The following is a 15,200-nucleotide window of genomic DNA, read 5'->3' as shown; positions in this document are numbered from 1 at the left end:
GAAACATGTTCAGCTGCAAGCACTCCCATGAGTTCATCAGTTAAACTGGAAAATGATCAAGGGGGAATATCAGTTGAGACATCACTCTACAGAGGTTTAATAGGTTCATTATTGTACCTAACTGCTAGTCGTCCTGATATTGTGTTTGCTGTTTGTATGTGTGCTAGATTTCAAGCAAATCCTAAGCAATCGCATTTTACTGTTGCCAAAAGAATTTTAAAATATTTAAAAGCCCCTCAAAATGTGGGATTATGGTACGCTAAAGACTCTTCTTTCAATTTAGTTGGATATTCAGATGCAGATTATGCAGGATGTAAGCTAGATCGTAAAAGCACCACTAGATCATGTCAATTTCTAGGAGACAAACTGATCACTTGGTTCAGCAAGAATCAATAATCCATAGCCACTTCCACAACTGAAGCAGAATACCTTGCTGCTGGAAGATGTTGTGCCCAACTGCTCTGGATTCAGCAACAACTGAAAGATTATGGAGTTGATGCAAAAGAATCTCCCATATTTTGTGACAATATGAGCACGATTGCATTAAATTATAATCCAGTTCTTCACTCAAGGACCAAGCACATTGATGTCAGACATCACTTAATCAAAGATCATGTTCTGAAAAAAGCTATCAGACTGGAATATGTGTCAACTGAACAACAAGATGCTTACATCTTCACCAAACCATTGGCTTAGACCAAGTTTTCTCACTTTCGCAATATACTTGATTTAATTGATTTGTCTTATTCAGTTTTATTGTTGTTTTGTCAGTTATTGTTCATTCAGTTTGTCATCTATTATTTAAATGTTTATCAACTGATTTCAGTAAGTCACTCATCAGTTCATATGTTCAATTCTTTAACTGTTTGTAAACTGACGTCAGTTAGTCATTTATCAGTTATGATATTCAGTTCGTTCTCCGTTTGTCAACTGATGTCAGTTATTAATTGATCAGTTATTGTAATCAGTTCCTTAATTATTTATCAACTGATGTAAGTGCAGATTTTGCAGAAAGTAAAGAAACAACAATGATGCAAAACAAGATTTTATTACGCATGAAATCGAATCCATACAACATTACTCAGTTGCCTCCCTATAGCTTCTTGCCAATCATTTAACCAATTTACAAGTTCTTTGCCATGCAGTTCTCTGACAAATTCAAAATTAGAGACCTTCTCAAGCTGATGTCATTCTTTCCACAGCATCACATGCCACAGAACTATATCAGTGACAAGCTGTGAAACATGTCGAACGTTAAATCGCCTGAAATTCTTTCTGGCTACAGCTCTTTGTTGAGTAGAGGGAACTGGACCGTGTCTCTGAAAAGACTGAAGTCCGAGGACTTTAATCCAAGAAGACATCATCTTCAACCAGACAAACTCTTCGATGTCCTTCTTCACATCTTCCAGTTCTCGTGCCCTTTGTGTCAAAAAGTGATGATTGCTGCTACAAGCATCTGAAATGATTGAACCAGACTCACTGGACAAACCAGACACACTCGACATATTGAATTGTTATTATCTAACATTGTTTTCATCTTACTTATAGACATGTCTCATTTAATATTGAAAAAGATGAAGAGACTCAAGTCAACTAAATCGTATTTTGACTCACACAAACTGAGTTTTTCTTATCCTTACTTTTAAGTATATACATTTATTAAGGGAGAATATGGATTTGAAAAGTTAACTGAGAAGACAATAGTCAGTTGGCCCTCAACTGAACTGACTAAGTTCTCAACTGGTCATTCAGCTGCTGACCTAACTGATCTTCTCCTTCATGTTAACTGATAAATCGAATAATATTCTATATTAAATGAAGTGACTGTTTGTCGAAGCATTAAATGCTGTATTTCAATGAATAGTATTTGAAATGTAGACCCACGTAATCCATTAATACTTTACACTCGTTTTTACCACACGTACACACGTTTTTAATTCAAAACTTCCTGGACTGACACGTGTCCAATAATTTGAACAGTCACTTACATATGTACAATACCCCGCTTCATTTCTGTTTTTCTTTTACGCGCACATTCAAGCATCCAGAGCAAAATTCTACTCAAGAAAATTTGTTTCGCAGATTTCAAGGTACTCAAATGGCCAACAAAATTCCTGCTCATGTGATGAACGTTGTGGCGATTGATTTTGACTCTATCTTTACTGTGAAAGACGAAGAAGTCAAAAATATCTTTCTGAAACTGGAAGCAGCTGGTTTGAAACCATTCCAAGGATTATCTTCTCAAGAAATTTGCACCAAAGAGATTCAAGATATCTACTTCAGCGGCTATGTTACACAAGACGGCAGCATAGAATCTATTGAAAATGGTCAGTTGCTGATCATTGAGGAGGAGTTCTTCTGCAACCTCTTCCAACTACCTGCAGATGGGCTAATCAATCTTTCTGAAGTGAAGTCATCCGAAATTGACGAGATGCAAACTACTCTTTCTGCTGATGGTCGGAAAATCAAGGTTTCCAATCCAAAGAAGGAACTGAAGCCAGAGGTACAACTGCTGGCTGATATTGTAGCGAAGGGACTTTTGGCAAAGGCTGGATCCTTTGCTGCTCTAATTTTGGATAAGTTTCAGGCCATGACTGCTATCATGGCTGGCCGGAAGATGAACTAGAGAAACATCATATTCAACATCCTGAGAAACATGTTCCAACATTCCAATCTGTCAAAAGGTTTTGCTGTACAGCTCTGCCATGTGCTGAAAGTGAAAGGGGTGATAACTGATGATTATGAGAAATCATCAAAACTAAATATCTTCAATGCCAAGAATGTCCAGCCTCCCAAGCAAAAACTAGGCATAACTCTTGAGAAGTTCATTCAAGTGAAAAAGGAGCTTGGGATGGAAGGAGCTCCCAAGTCAGTCAAGAAGGCTCGGAAGGAGACTCAGAAGAAGAAAATCAAGCGCAAACTGATTGTCAGTGAAACTGATTCTAAAAGGACTCATCTCCCAACGTCATGCAGAAGCCACGAGCTTTAAAGACCAAGCCTGCTGCTGCAGTTGAGACCGTTCCAACTGAAAGACTGTTGCAGTCAGGAGCCCAACAGCCTATCAAGGCTATACCACTGAAAGCAGTGCCAACTGAACCCTCAACTGAGGATCAATTGACTCTATCTGCAATTCTACCAAAGAAGAAGGTCATCGAATCTGGTGACAATAAGAAGCTTGCTGGAGTTAAGGCTCCATTGATCACTATTCTGGCTACTCTTCCCTACCTCCTCCCAAACCTAAGAGAATAGTGATCAGAGAGAACATTGACGCAACAAAAACAGGGTTGAGCATTCCCCATGCCCTAGCTGATTCTAAGGGCAAAGGGAAGATGCAAGAAGAACCCAGACCAACCAATGCGATTCAAACGCATATTGATCTCATCTGGCAAGAGATCAATGAATTTGCAGCAAACAAACTCAAGACCTACAATGAGTGGGTGAGATTCAGAACTGAAGTTTTTGCTAAACTGTAACGTCCCGAAAATCAGACTACGTATAAACCATGCATAATTACTGTTATTTAAATTAAAATGATTTTTATGCATGAGAGTTTAAATTCATTCTTTTAAATTTATTGAGTCATGATTATTTATTAAAAAAAATTGATTTTTAGTTTTATCTTTTCAGGATAAATACGCAAGGCCGGACCGGAGTTTAGAGATTAAATATAAGATTAATAATAAGAAAAATATTCCTAAATTTAAATTAAGTCAAGGAATAATTTAATTTAAAGAAAAAGAATGCTTTAGGATTTATTAATTAATTAGAACTAAGTTATTTAATAAGTACTTTAGGTTAATATTTAATTAACTTAGCTCTAATTAATTAATAAATCCTAAAGCATTCTTTTTCTTTAAATTAAATTATTCCTTGACTTAATTTAAATTTAGGAATATTTTTCTTATTATTAATCTTATATTTAATCTCCAAATTCCGGTGCGGCCTCGCGTATTTATCCTGAAAAGATAAAACTAAAAATATAAAATGTTTATTTTTGAGATATATGCGATATGTCTTGTGGCCACCTTATGCTTATGGGTTTGGAAGTCGGTAGGAACAACCGAGGACCTCTCCGCCCGGTGACTTACGACCGGTTTATGATTATGTATGGGTACGGACATTCAGTCCAAGGGCTGTGATTGATCTCTACTGCCCAATATACTGTGGGTTAGTCTAATCAGACGCTTACGCTATGTTATGAGCCACTTGCTTAGAAACATTGTTTCTACCAGAAAATTATGATATGTTATGACAGAGCTCTATTGAGCAAAGCTTTTACGTATGATTTTTAGATATGCACGTAGTTATAATTATTCACGATACGATTTTCAACATGCGCGTTACTGATACGTTATTTTTACGTTGCATGCAATGTTATGATATATTTACTTGTTATTCACGATATATACATGTTGAGTCTTTAGACTCACTAGGCTTGATTGTTGTAGGTATTGACGAGGTCGAGACCGCGGGCGGAGACCAGTGAGTGATCTTGGGACAGCAGTAGTAAACCCGAGGACCTCATGATTTAATTTATGCACCTTCTATTATCCAAACTCTGTTTTAATACGTTGGACTATTTTTAAGTTGATGTTTACGTTGGATTATTTTTAAATTGTTGGTTGAAAACGTTATTTGCTTCCGCAGTTAATTTAAAGTTAAAAATTAGTTACATGTTTATTTTAATTAAATGAGATACGATAATTATTAATTTAGAAAAATTTTAATAACTCTGCAAAATTATGATTACGAAATACAGGCCTTTACAGTTGGTATCAGAGCCGACCTCTCTTAGTATGGTGTGGTTCAGGAACGAACCAAGCGGAAGCTGGGTGGGCATTTGAGGCCCGGGGCCGAAGAGGGCGGGGAGTGATCGCCGGTGCCATCAGTTGCACGGACAATGAGCGGCTCCTGGCAGGCTTCTAGGTGGAGGGAACATGAATGAACCGACCCACACGGGAATGAGAGTGATTCCGAGACTGTTCAATGTAATGGACTGTATAGTTGAAGAGGGCTTAAAAGATTTGATAGCTACTACTCATATCACGAAGGTGCATCTTCTTTTCGGTAGCTCATCACATAAGAACTTTAAAGTTAAGCGTGCTTGACTTGGAGCAATTTTGGGATGGGTGACCTCCTGGAAAGTTTTCCGGGGTGCGTGTGAGTGAGGACATAAGCACGCTGGAAAGATTCGTCTTGATACAGTGAGGACAGTCGTCGAATCTGGGACGTTACAAGTGGTATCAGAGCCTATGTTCTTGTAAAGGGTTGTACTACTACTGACCTTGAGAAACTCATGAAGTCACGCCTTCGATCTGTAAGTTTTACGTTTACGCACTTTGTTTAAAGCATGAAATATTTTAACAGCATGTGTTCATGAAATATTTTACGTTCAGATTTTGATTATGCAGTATTTATTTAAATTTAAAGAAATAATGTAATTATGCATGTTGGTTACGTTTGGAATTGGAAATGTCTAAGAATTCGAATATTGGGCTTTAGGAGAAGTTGAAAATGATTTGACTATATTAATTTTTTAGGTCAGTAGTACTGATGTCCTCCTTATGGGTCATAAGTTAATCTTGAAAATTATGAATGCTTTTGGGACTTGTAGAATTTCTAAGAAATTATTAATGGTTCTTGGTTGCTAGTCGAGTAAATTTTTGAGGATTTCATATAATCAATAGCGATTCGAAGACTACGACAATCTTTAGGATTTTAAATGTACAATTTGAGGATTTTAAGTATCTATGAAAATGTAAGATTAATTATGAGAATTTATTTAGAATGCATGCTCTACATAGTTGGATTTAAGGATTGAATTGCAGGAATTGAGAATTTTAAAGACCTAATTGTAATTACTAATAATTTGAGGACCTAAGTGCGAAACAAAATTCTAAGGGACTATTTTTGAATTTACCAAATTTTGGGGATTAAATTTTGAGTTCGAGAATTTAAAAGTTTAATGAGGTAAAGATGAAAAATTTTATGGGGACAATAATGGAAATTTCGAAGAGTTATAGGACCAAAATGTAAATTTGGAGAACTGTAAGGGCCAGATTGCAATTTTCAAAATTTTTAAGGATAAAATGCGAACTTTTGAGGAACACTTGGGATTTTAAGTATTTATAGAAATGTAAGACGTGTTATGAGAATTAATTTTGGGTTTAATAAACTTAAGGCTATTGAACCTTATGATACGAGAAATCTATAAATGAAATTGGGAATACTGAGAACTCATGGGTAATTGTGGAATTTTGGGATTTAAAAAAAAAATTCTTGAGATGAGAATTGAAAGGTTTAAATGATAAGAATTTTCGGTAATTTAAGCTTTGAAAGATGATTAGAACCTCGAAATAGCTGGATTATAATGTTATAAGGAATGACAATCAAGGACACTATATGATGAATAAATCTTGGGCTTGAAAATTTAAGAGTTGGTGATATAACGTCGGGACAAATTAAGAATTTAAAGTGGCGACAAGTTAAAGTAAAAATTTATCAGTTAGCTAAGTTATAAGAGTAAACATGTGGGGACCCAGACGCTAATTAAAGTTTTTAATCGTTCTTAGAATAAATCAATCAATTATAATATACAGGGTCTAAATTTTTTTTTTAAAATACAAAACGGAAACGTTATGTAAATCAATCAGAATTACATATTAAATATAAACATACAAGTCCTGTATTGTCTACAATAATTCAACTAGGTTCAACTACATATCAGTGCTGACTCCTAATTTACTTCTGAGCCCGGATCTCCACGCTATCTAGTCCAGCCTCGTTCTCTTCTTGACCCTGATCCTGTCCTACCTGTTGTCATGCACACATACAAACAAGACAACAGCCGTATAACTCCGGTGAGAATTACATTCTCAGTATAAATCATGTATACATGCAATCATATAAATAATATAAAAGCATATAACAGATATTCCTAACATATATCAAAATCAGAAGCATGAATCAAATATTCATCACATGTATTATAATCCTAAACATGAATCAATATCAAGAATAAATTATATTCTAAACATATACCATCATCAGCAACATAATTCAATATCAAGCAATGAATCACTCTCCGTGATTCTCAGACTCAGACTCGACTCAGTCCTAATCTAGGGATCCCGATCGGAATAAGAACATACACCCACCTACACTCTCGATCAGGGTGGTGGTATGTTCTTATTCACGGACTTTGGCTCTTTCCATATCGAACACCAGTAATAGAAGAAACTTCAATTCTATCCACTCCGATATAGCCAAACGTCCGGTGTCTTGACCTAACCGTCACAGATTTTGGCATTTTCACCAATATCCTATCCTGTGACAATGTGCAATGTGCCAGTGACGATTCCATCACTATCCGGCACTACTGTCACAAGATTACTCATTTACGACTAGGCGTATCCGCTTATGACTCAATACATAAATCAATAAATCAAAGGTATCAATCTCATTCAATTGCAAATAACAATGCAATAAAATAAAGTATGTGATTTTGGGGGACTCAAGTTAAATCAAACTCGAGTTGTGCAATCCCACATCAACATTAATTTATACCTTTGTCTTCGCGGTCTGACGAAGTCGAAGTCTCGAAGTTAAATCTGTCCATATCAATGTCCAGTTGTAGCCTGCGTTGATAGGAACACGGTACTGTGTCCTGATTCAAAATCTGACGGACGGATCGAAATATAAGGCGTAAGGATTTTCAGAAGCATTCCTCGTTCCTTTTCTTTGTTTTCCGTCTGATAATTCTGAGGGATTTGTATATATATATATATATCCAATTGCATGTAATGATACGTGGCTGATTTTCCATATTTTGCAAGTGGCGCTCGGGCGGTCATAAAGTACTGCTCGGGCGCCGAACACTCTGTTCGGTTACTCGGCTTGTTAAACACTGGCGCTCGGGCGGTGAAAAACTACCGCTCGGGCGCCAGACTTTCTGTCCAAGCCCTCATATTCTCATCCCCTGGCGCTCGGCTTCTCCTCTCGCAACTTCCTTTGCTCTTGAAATCTCAATTATGTTAATTAATCAGCGTCTGATTACAGTAATTAAATCTCGGGCATTACATTGAACATCGTTACTTCATATCAGACTCAGTTTCTCAGGTAGCCTCTTCGAGGCCCTAATGACTTTATTGTACTTCCAACAGCAGAGTAGTCTTCATTCTGAAGTATCTCTCTTTCACGGATTTCTGATTTCAATCTGGAATAATAATTCAAGAAATAAAATATCATAATATAACTCAATGTAACTTTGATAAAATCAATCTCAAATACTAGCTATACAACATCCGTATATACCAATCAACATCTCATAACAAATCAACATCAACAGCTGTTATCAAATATGTTTACTTCAGTTAATTCCATATTCAATTTTCTGCCTCAAATATCAACGGTCATCTTCTGACGTTGGCATATTTAATCTGTCTATTCTGAGTTGTATTCCTTTCTTTTTTTTAATCAGCTTCACTTCTTCAGTCATATCTCTGATCTTATCAGGTCCAATCTCGGGTACCTCAATGATATTATCCCCATACGAAGGAAATCTACAATTCTTATTGCACCCCGCCTCGAATGAAACTATCTCAATACTCATTTGATAGCTGTTCTTGTACAATAATTCTCAAGTGACAATGAACCTTGTCAACTAGCGCTAACATCCAGCACTACAATTCCACGAGTATCCTCCAGTGTTTGGATAGTCTACTCCGACTATCAATCGGCCTATGAATGATATGTGAAATAGTTTGTTGTATATTCTGCTAAAAGTGCGAAATCAACTGAAAATCACGGTCTGATATAGTCAACTTTTGCGTTCTGTATATTCTGATCACCTCTTTAACAGAAATCTCAGTCATCTAATCGTATATGTATGTCTTCTTGTACGAACTAGAATCCACAGACTTGATCCGTCTGTCACTCTTAACTCAATTAAATACTAAATTTCGAGAGAAATGCCGTAGTTTCATCACGATATCCTTGGAAATGTGATCCATTTCCATTCAGGACTCGATAATCTATATAACCAATCTCCTGGTTTCATATGTTCTGTCTTCATCTGTCAGCAATTCAGACATTTCATTACAAATTCTGCCACAACTGGTCTCATCTATTTCCCTAAAATCTGTCTTTTCAAGTAATCATACATTTTTCTATCATCAGAATAAATGTTGAATCAAAGATTGTGCATTTCTGATAATACATGTCGATCCACATCTGACAAATCTGGCACAAACAAATCAATTATTCATATACAATACAGTATCACGTACCTAATATTCTATTAGATACACTGCTCTGCTTTAATCATCGAAATCAAGTTCTGAACACTCTGATCAAATTTCTGAACTGCTTTAATTCGCAAAATCCGCTCTGATTTAACTCACACCGTATAGAATCCCAACGATATGTAATCTGTATCAAATACTGATCTAAAGATAACAAGTCTCAAGCAGATTCAATGCAACAATCGTATATAATAGCCTGCTAAACTCATGCATCGATAAATATCTGACACCGATGTCGTTCTCAACCAACTGATCACGGTCTCACTGTGTTGAAATCAATCAGTATACTGTCTTCGGATATCGAATACCCCGAATACCATCTGTCTCAGTCAAGATTCATAATTCAACAGTTTATGTGTACCCCTTTCCAATTCTCAAAATATTCGATACAATACTCAGATATTCAACAACATCAGTCATATTCTTCGAATATATCAAAATATCATAAATAAAACGAGCATAAGGTCATCAGAACACTTCGGAACACAGGATTTATCAACCCATACACAGAACTGAAGTATTTCCAAGAGAAACACATAATCAGATATAACTCTAACTCTCAGGCAGTAAATCTTCTAACTGACATTTCAATTCTTTCAATTCAATCAATATCATTCTGTACAGAAGTCTAAAATGAAATCCATACCTGATATCAAATCAAGGCTGAAGTCGCTCTCCCTGATATAAGACAAACCCGGAATTTCATCTGGAAAACTATAGCAACTCTCCTGCTACTGACAAATCATTCCCAGATAGGCTCAACTTCAGTAATCAACGGAATACATAAGGAATTTTTTTCCATTCTTTTCGATAATCATCGAATCATACATAATACGGATATCAAGGAATTCAAAATCGAGAATCCTTACCATATATCATTCGTTCATCGGCCATTTCAGGTCCGAATCTTACCATCTCCTAGCAAGAATCTATACTAGTTCTGTACTTGTTAGCATATTAATATCAATAATGTTGTCAGAATCAGACAACACAAGTACAACACAACCTAATTCAATCTCATTCCCTTTTTACTGTAGTATACAATATATCACAGAATTCACTGATATCAATTCCTTTCCCCAAAAGGTACAAAGATCAATACTATAGTAACACAGACTCAACAGGTACAACATATATCAATGCAACTCAGTCAAAGATAATCGTAGGAAATGCATTTGTATATATCAATACATATGCGACATAATCATAAAAGAACAAATACTTGTCACTACATCATCAAGTGCATCCTGGGTCTGTTCCTCGATCAATACCACCAGACGCTCCCACTCCTGGGAATCTTCGAGAATCTTTCAGTGGACATACTCTTGCGAAATTTCCTAATTGTTTGCAAATACGGCAACTACCAAATACTCCTTTGCATTGCTCAGTGGGATGTCTTCCTCCGCAGGTGCTGCAGTACACTCCAGTATAATTCTGACTGGAACTACTGGAGCTAGAAAGGCTGCTGCCTAACTTCTTAAACTACTTCTTTCGAGCTTTCAAATAGTCTTTCCTTTCACCACTACTACTACCAGTCCTCAGGTCCGAGAGGTGGTTGTTGTGGTCTCAATGCTAGAGGCGCAAACGAAGCTCCTTTCTGTCTTGTCAGACTGGCTTCGGCTCTCTTGGCCCTACTCAGAGCATCAACGAAACTATAGTGTCGGCCTGTATTTACTAATGTCAATATCTCAGGATTCAATCCCTTAACAAACTGATCAGTCACAGCTTCATCATTCCCAGCCACGTGAGGAGCAAAACGTAACAAGGTAGAAAATTGAGCAACATATTCTTCAACGCTTAAATGACCCTGTTTCAAATCCTCAAATTCTGCCCTTTTATCATCTCGGTACGAACTTGGGAGAAATCTTCGATAGAATTCAGTTTTAAAGATCTTCCACGTAATCACTGTACCACGCTGCTCTAAAACCCCTTTGGTTGCAATCCACCAACTCTTTGCGACTTCTTTTAACTGGTTCCCAATCAGTTTAACTCTCCGTTCATCTGGGTACTCGAGTGAATCAAACAGTATCTCTATATCGTCTAGCCAATTCTCGCAATCAACAGTCGTCTCAGTACCCTTCAGACTCGGCGGTGTCAATGACTGAAACCTCTTCAACTGTACTTCCATCGAAGTTTGGGATACATCCATCTGATCCATCCAGATACTTCCCTGGTTCTGAGATTCTTTGAGGAGCTAATCTGATTATCATAAAGGTCAGTAACCAGATACCACAACCTGTTTCCAAGTTTCAGTCCTCCTCTGATCATCTTACAGCTGATCAAGAGTCGGTTCTAATCCAACCTCAATAATGCATATTACTATATCAAATCAGATAAATCAAGTAACATGTATCAACAAAGCAGTAAATCATGCTAGCACTCACATGCAAAAAAAGAAAATTCATTCTACCCCGCTCCTCTCTTCGATCTTAGTCTCCAAGATCTATCGCTCTGATACCACTTGTTGTGGGGACCCGGACGCTAATTAAAGTTTTTAATCGTTCTCAGAATAAATCAATCAATTATAATATACAGGGTCTAATTTTTTTTTTTAAAATACAAAGCGGAAAGGTTATGTAAATCAATCTGAATTACATATTAAATATAAACATACAAGTCCTGTATTGTCTACAATAATTCAACTAGGTTCAACTACATATCAGTGCTGACTCCTAATTTACTTCTGAGCCCGGATCTCCACGCTATCTAGTCCAGCCTCGTTCTCTTCTTGACCCTGATCCTGTCCTACCTGTTGTCATGCACACATACAAACAAGACAACAGCCGGATAACTCCGGTGAGAATTACATTCTCAGTATAAATCATGTATATATGCAATCATATAAACAATATAAAAACATATAACAAATATTCCTAACATGTATCAAAATCAGAAGCATGAATCAAATATTCATCACATGTATTATAATCCTAAACATGAATCAATATAAAAATAAATTATATTCTAAACATATACAATCATCAGGAACATAATTCAATATCAAGCAATGAATCACTCTCCGTGATTCTCAGACTCAGACTCGACTCAGTCCTAATCCAGGGATCCCGATCGGAATAAGAACATACACCCACCTACACTCCCGATCGGGGAGGTGGTATGTTCTTATTCACGGACTTTGGCTCTTTCCATATCGAACACCAGTAATAGAAGAAACTCCAATTCTATCCACTCCGATATAGCAAAAACGTCCGGTGTCTTGACCTAACCGTCACAGACTTTGGCATTTTCACCAATATCCTAACTTGTGACAATGTGCAATGTGCCAGTGACGATTCCATCACTATCCGGCACTACTGTCACAAGATTACTCATTTACGACTAGGCGTATCCGCTTATGACTCAATACATAAATCAAAGGTATCAATCTCATTCAATTGCAAATAACAATGCAATAAAATAAAGTATGTGATTTTGGGGGACTCAAGTTAAATCAAACTCGAGTTGTGCAATCCCACATCAACATTAATTTATACCTTTGTCTTCGCGGTCTGACGAAGTCGAAGTCTCGAAGTCAAATCTGTCCATATCAATGTCCAGTTGTATCCTGCGTTGATAGGAACACGGTACTATGTCCGGATTCAAAATCTGACGGACGGATCGAAATATAAGGCGTAAGGATTTTCAGAAGCCTTCCTCGTTCCTTTTCTTTGTTTTCCGTCTGATAATTCTGAGGGATTTGTATATATATATATCCATTTGCATGTAATGATACGTGGATGATTTTCCATATTTTGCAAGTGGCGCTCGGGCGGTCATAAAGTACTGCTCGGGCGCCGAATACTCTGTTCGGTTACTCGGCTTGTTAAACACTGGCGCTCGGGCGGTCAAAAACTACCGCTCGGGCGCCAGACTTTCTGTCCAAGCCCTCATATTCTCATCCCCTTGCGCTCGGCTTCTCCTCTCGCAACTTCCTTTGCTCTTGAAATCTCAATTATGTTAATTAATCAGCGTCTGATTACAGTAATTAAATCTCGGGCATTTCAAAACATTGAGTTAGCGAATTTTTTTTGGGAATTTAAGTTTGATGTGTCGTAAGTTTTAACAAGGATCTTAACAGTTAGAATTATACCTTTGGGGGAATTTGATTTTTCTAGAAAGTTGAGTATGATGGATGGTTATGTTACTCGATAGACGCATGTAAGAATTGAATTAGACACCTTATCTTGAGGAATTTTGAAAGTCATTAAGAAATTTGGGACTAAGCGGATATGTGGGCTGGAGTTATACTATCTAATATTTTTTGGGTTGCTTAAGCTTGTATTTCAAGATTTATAAGATAGGTGTTCATACATAAGTTTTGGGTGAAATAAAAACAAAAAGAGAATTAGAGGCGTTCAACATAGAGTACCAATGAACTAACATTAAGATTTTAATTGAGTAAGAAATCCGAAATCTTGATATGTGAATTTTAGAACTCTATGGATGATATGAGCGAAGTTGAATTATTAGAGTAAGTTTATCGGTAACATGAGATAACTTATTAAGTTTTATAAACTAGACTTAATTAAGCATTGATGATACTTAAGAATGTGACATTTGTTTCAATGAGGAAAGTCCAGAGTCTTAGGCCTCAACTATATTGTAATTGGAAAGAAAATGGTTTAAGCATATAATTGAGACTTGAAGGGCTTTAAACTATTGGTAGAAGGTCAATGTTGTATAATTGAGTTTTATGGATTAACATTATTTGAGGTTTAAGAATTGCAACAATTCTATATTTGGGGTATACTCGTAAATAGTTAAGTTATATAAGTTTTGGCTGTAAGATAAGGATTCAATTCAAGGATCTTAGACTAATTTTGTTATGGAGCTGAGATAAGATTTAACTTTTAAGTGTATCACCGAGGATAGAAGTTGATCAGTAACCTTTAGTGCTAAGAGTCTTTAAGTTGAACTGCGTAAATGTTAATGTAATAGGTCGTTGAACATTACGGGTATAGTATAAGGAAGGTAAGACATGATAAGTTTGAACCACCAATTCTAATATTGGGAACGATGAGAAAAGTCAGAATTCGAGGTCATAGTAAAGTAAAGCTAAGTTACCATAATTCGTTTTAAGTTGCGATTCGCAAATGAGATTTTTGGTAGGCAATCTAATTAGGATTGAAGAAACGTAAAGACAGCCTAGGACTTAATTTTTATCAGAGTAGCGCAACGGTAGCGTGGATTGCTGGGATAATAGAATTAAGAATATAAACTTTTTGATTATCAAGGATAAGCGAATTTCGAGGACGAAATTCAATTTAAGGGGGATAGATTGTAACGTCCCGAAAATCAGACTACGTATAAGCCATGCATAATTACTGTTATTTAAATTAAAATGATTTTTATGCATGAGAGTTTAAATTCATTCTTTTAAATTTATTGAGTCATGATTATTTATTTAAAAAAAATAGATGTTTAGTTTTATCTTTTCAGGATAAATACGCGAGGCCGGACCGGAGTTTGGAGATTAAATATAAGATTAATAATAAGAAAAATATTCCTAAATTTAAATTAAGTCAAGGAATAATTTAATTTAAAGAAAAATAATGTTTTATGATTTATTAATTAATTAGAGCTAAGTTATTAAATAAGTACTTTAGGTTAATATTTAATTAAAGCTTAAATTAAAATATGTAAATAAGTGGGGATAAATTAATCTAGGTATAATATAGTCAAGAAATTAATCATTGTATTTGAATATTTAAATTTGAGGTCATGAATGCCATGCAATAATCTAACCCAAATTTAATGTGTAAATTCACTAAAATATATAATGAGAGTACTAAACTTTAAGCAATTAAAATACAAGATTTAAACAATAAAATACCATGCAAATTAGCAATAATAATTTTGAGTCCAACATTTAAAATAATTCAAAGGTTAGTAACACCC

This window comes from Primulina tabacum, chromosome 3 (assembly GCF_025594145.1).
Source record: "Primulina tabacum isolate GXHZ01 chromosome 3, ASM2559414v2, whole genome shotgun sequence".
In the NCBI taxonomy this organism is placed as follows: Eukaryota; Viridiplantae; Streptophyta; class Magnoliopsida; order Lamiales; family Gesneriaceae; genus Primulina; species Primulina tabacum.
Note: the sequence above shows the minus strand (reverse complement) of the source record.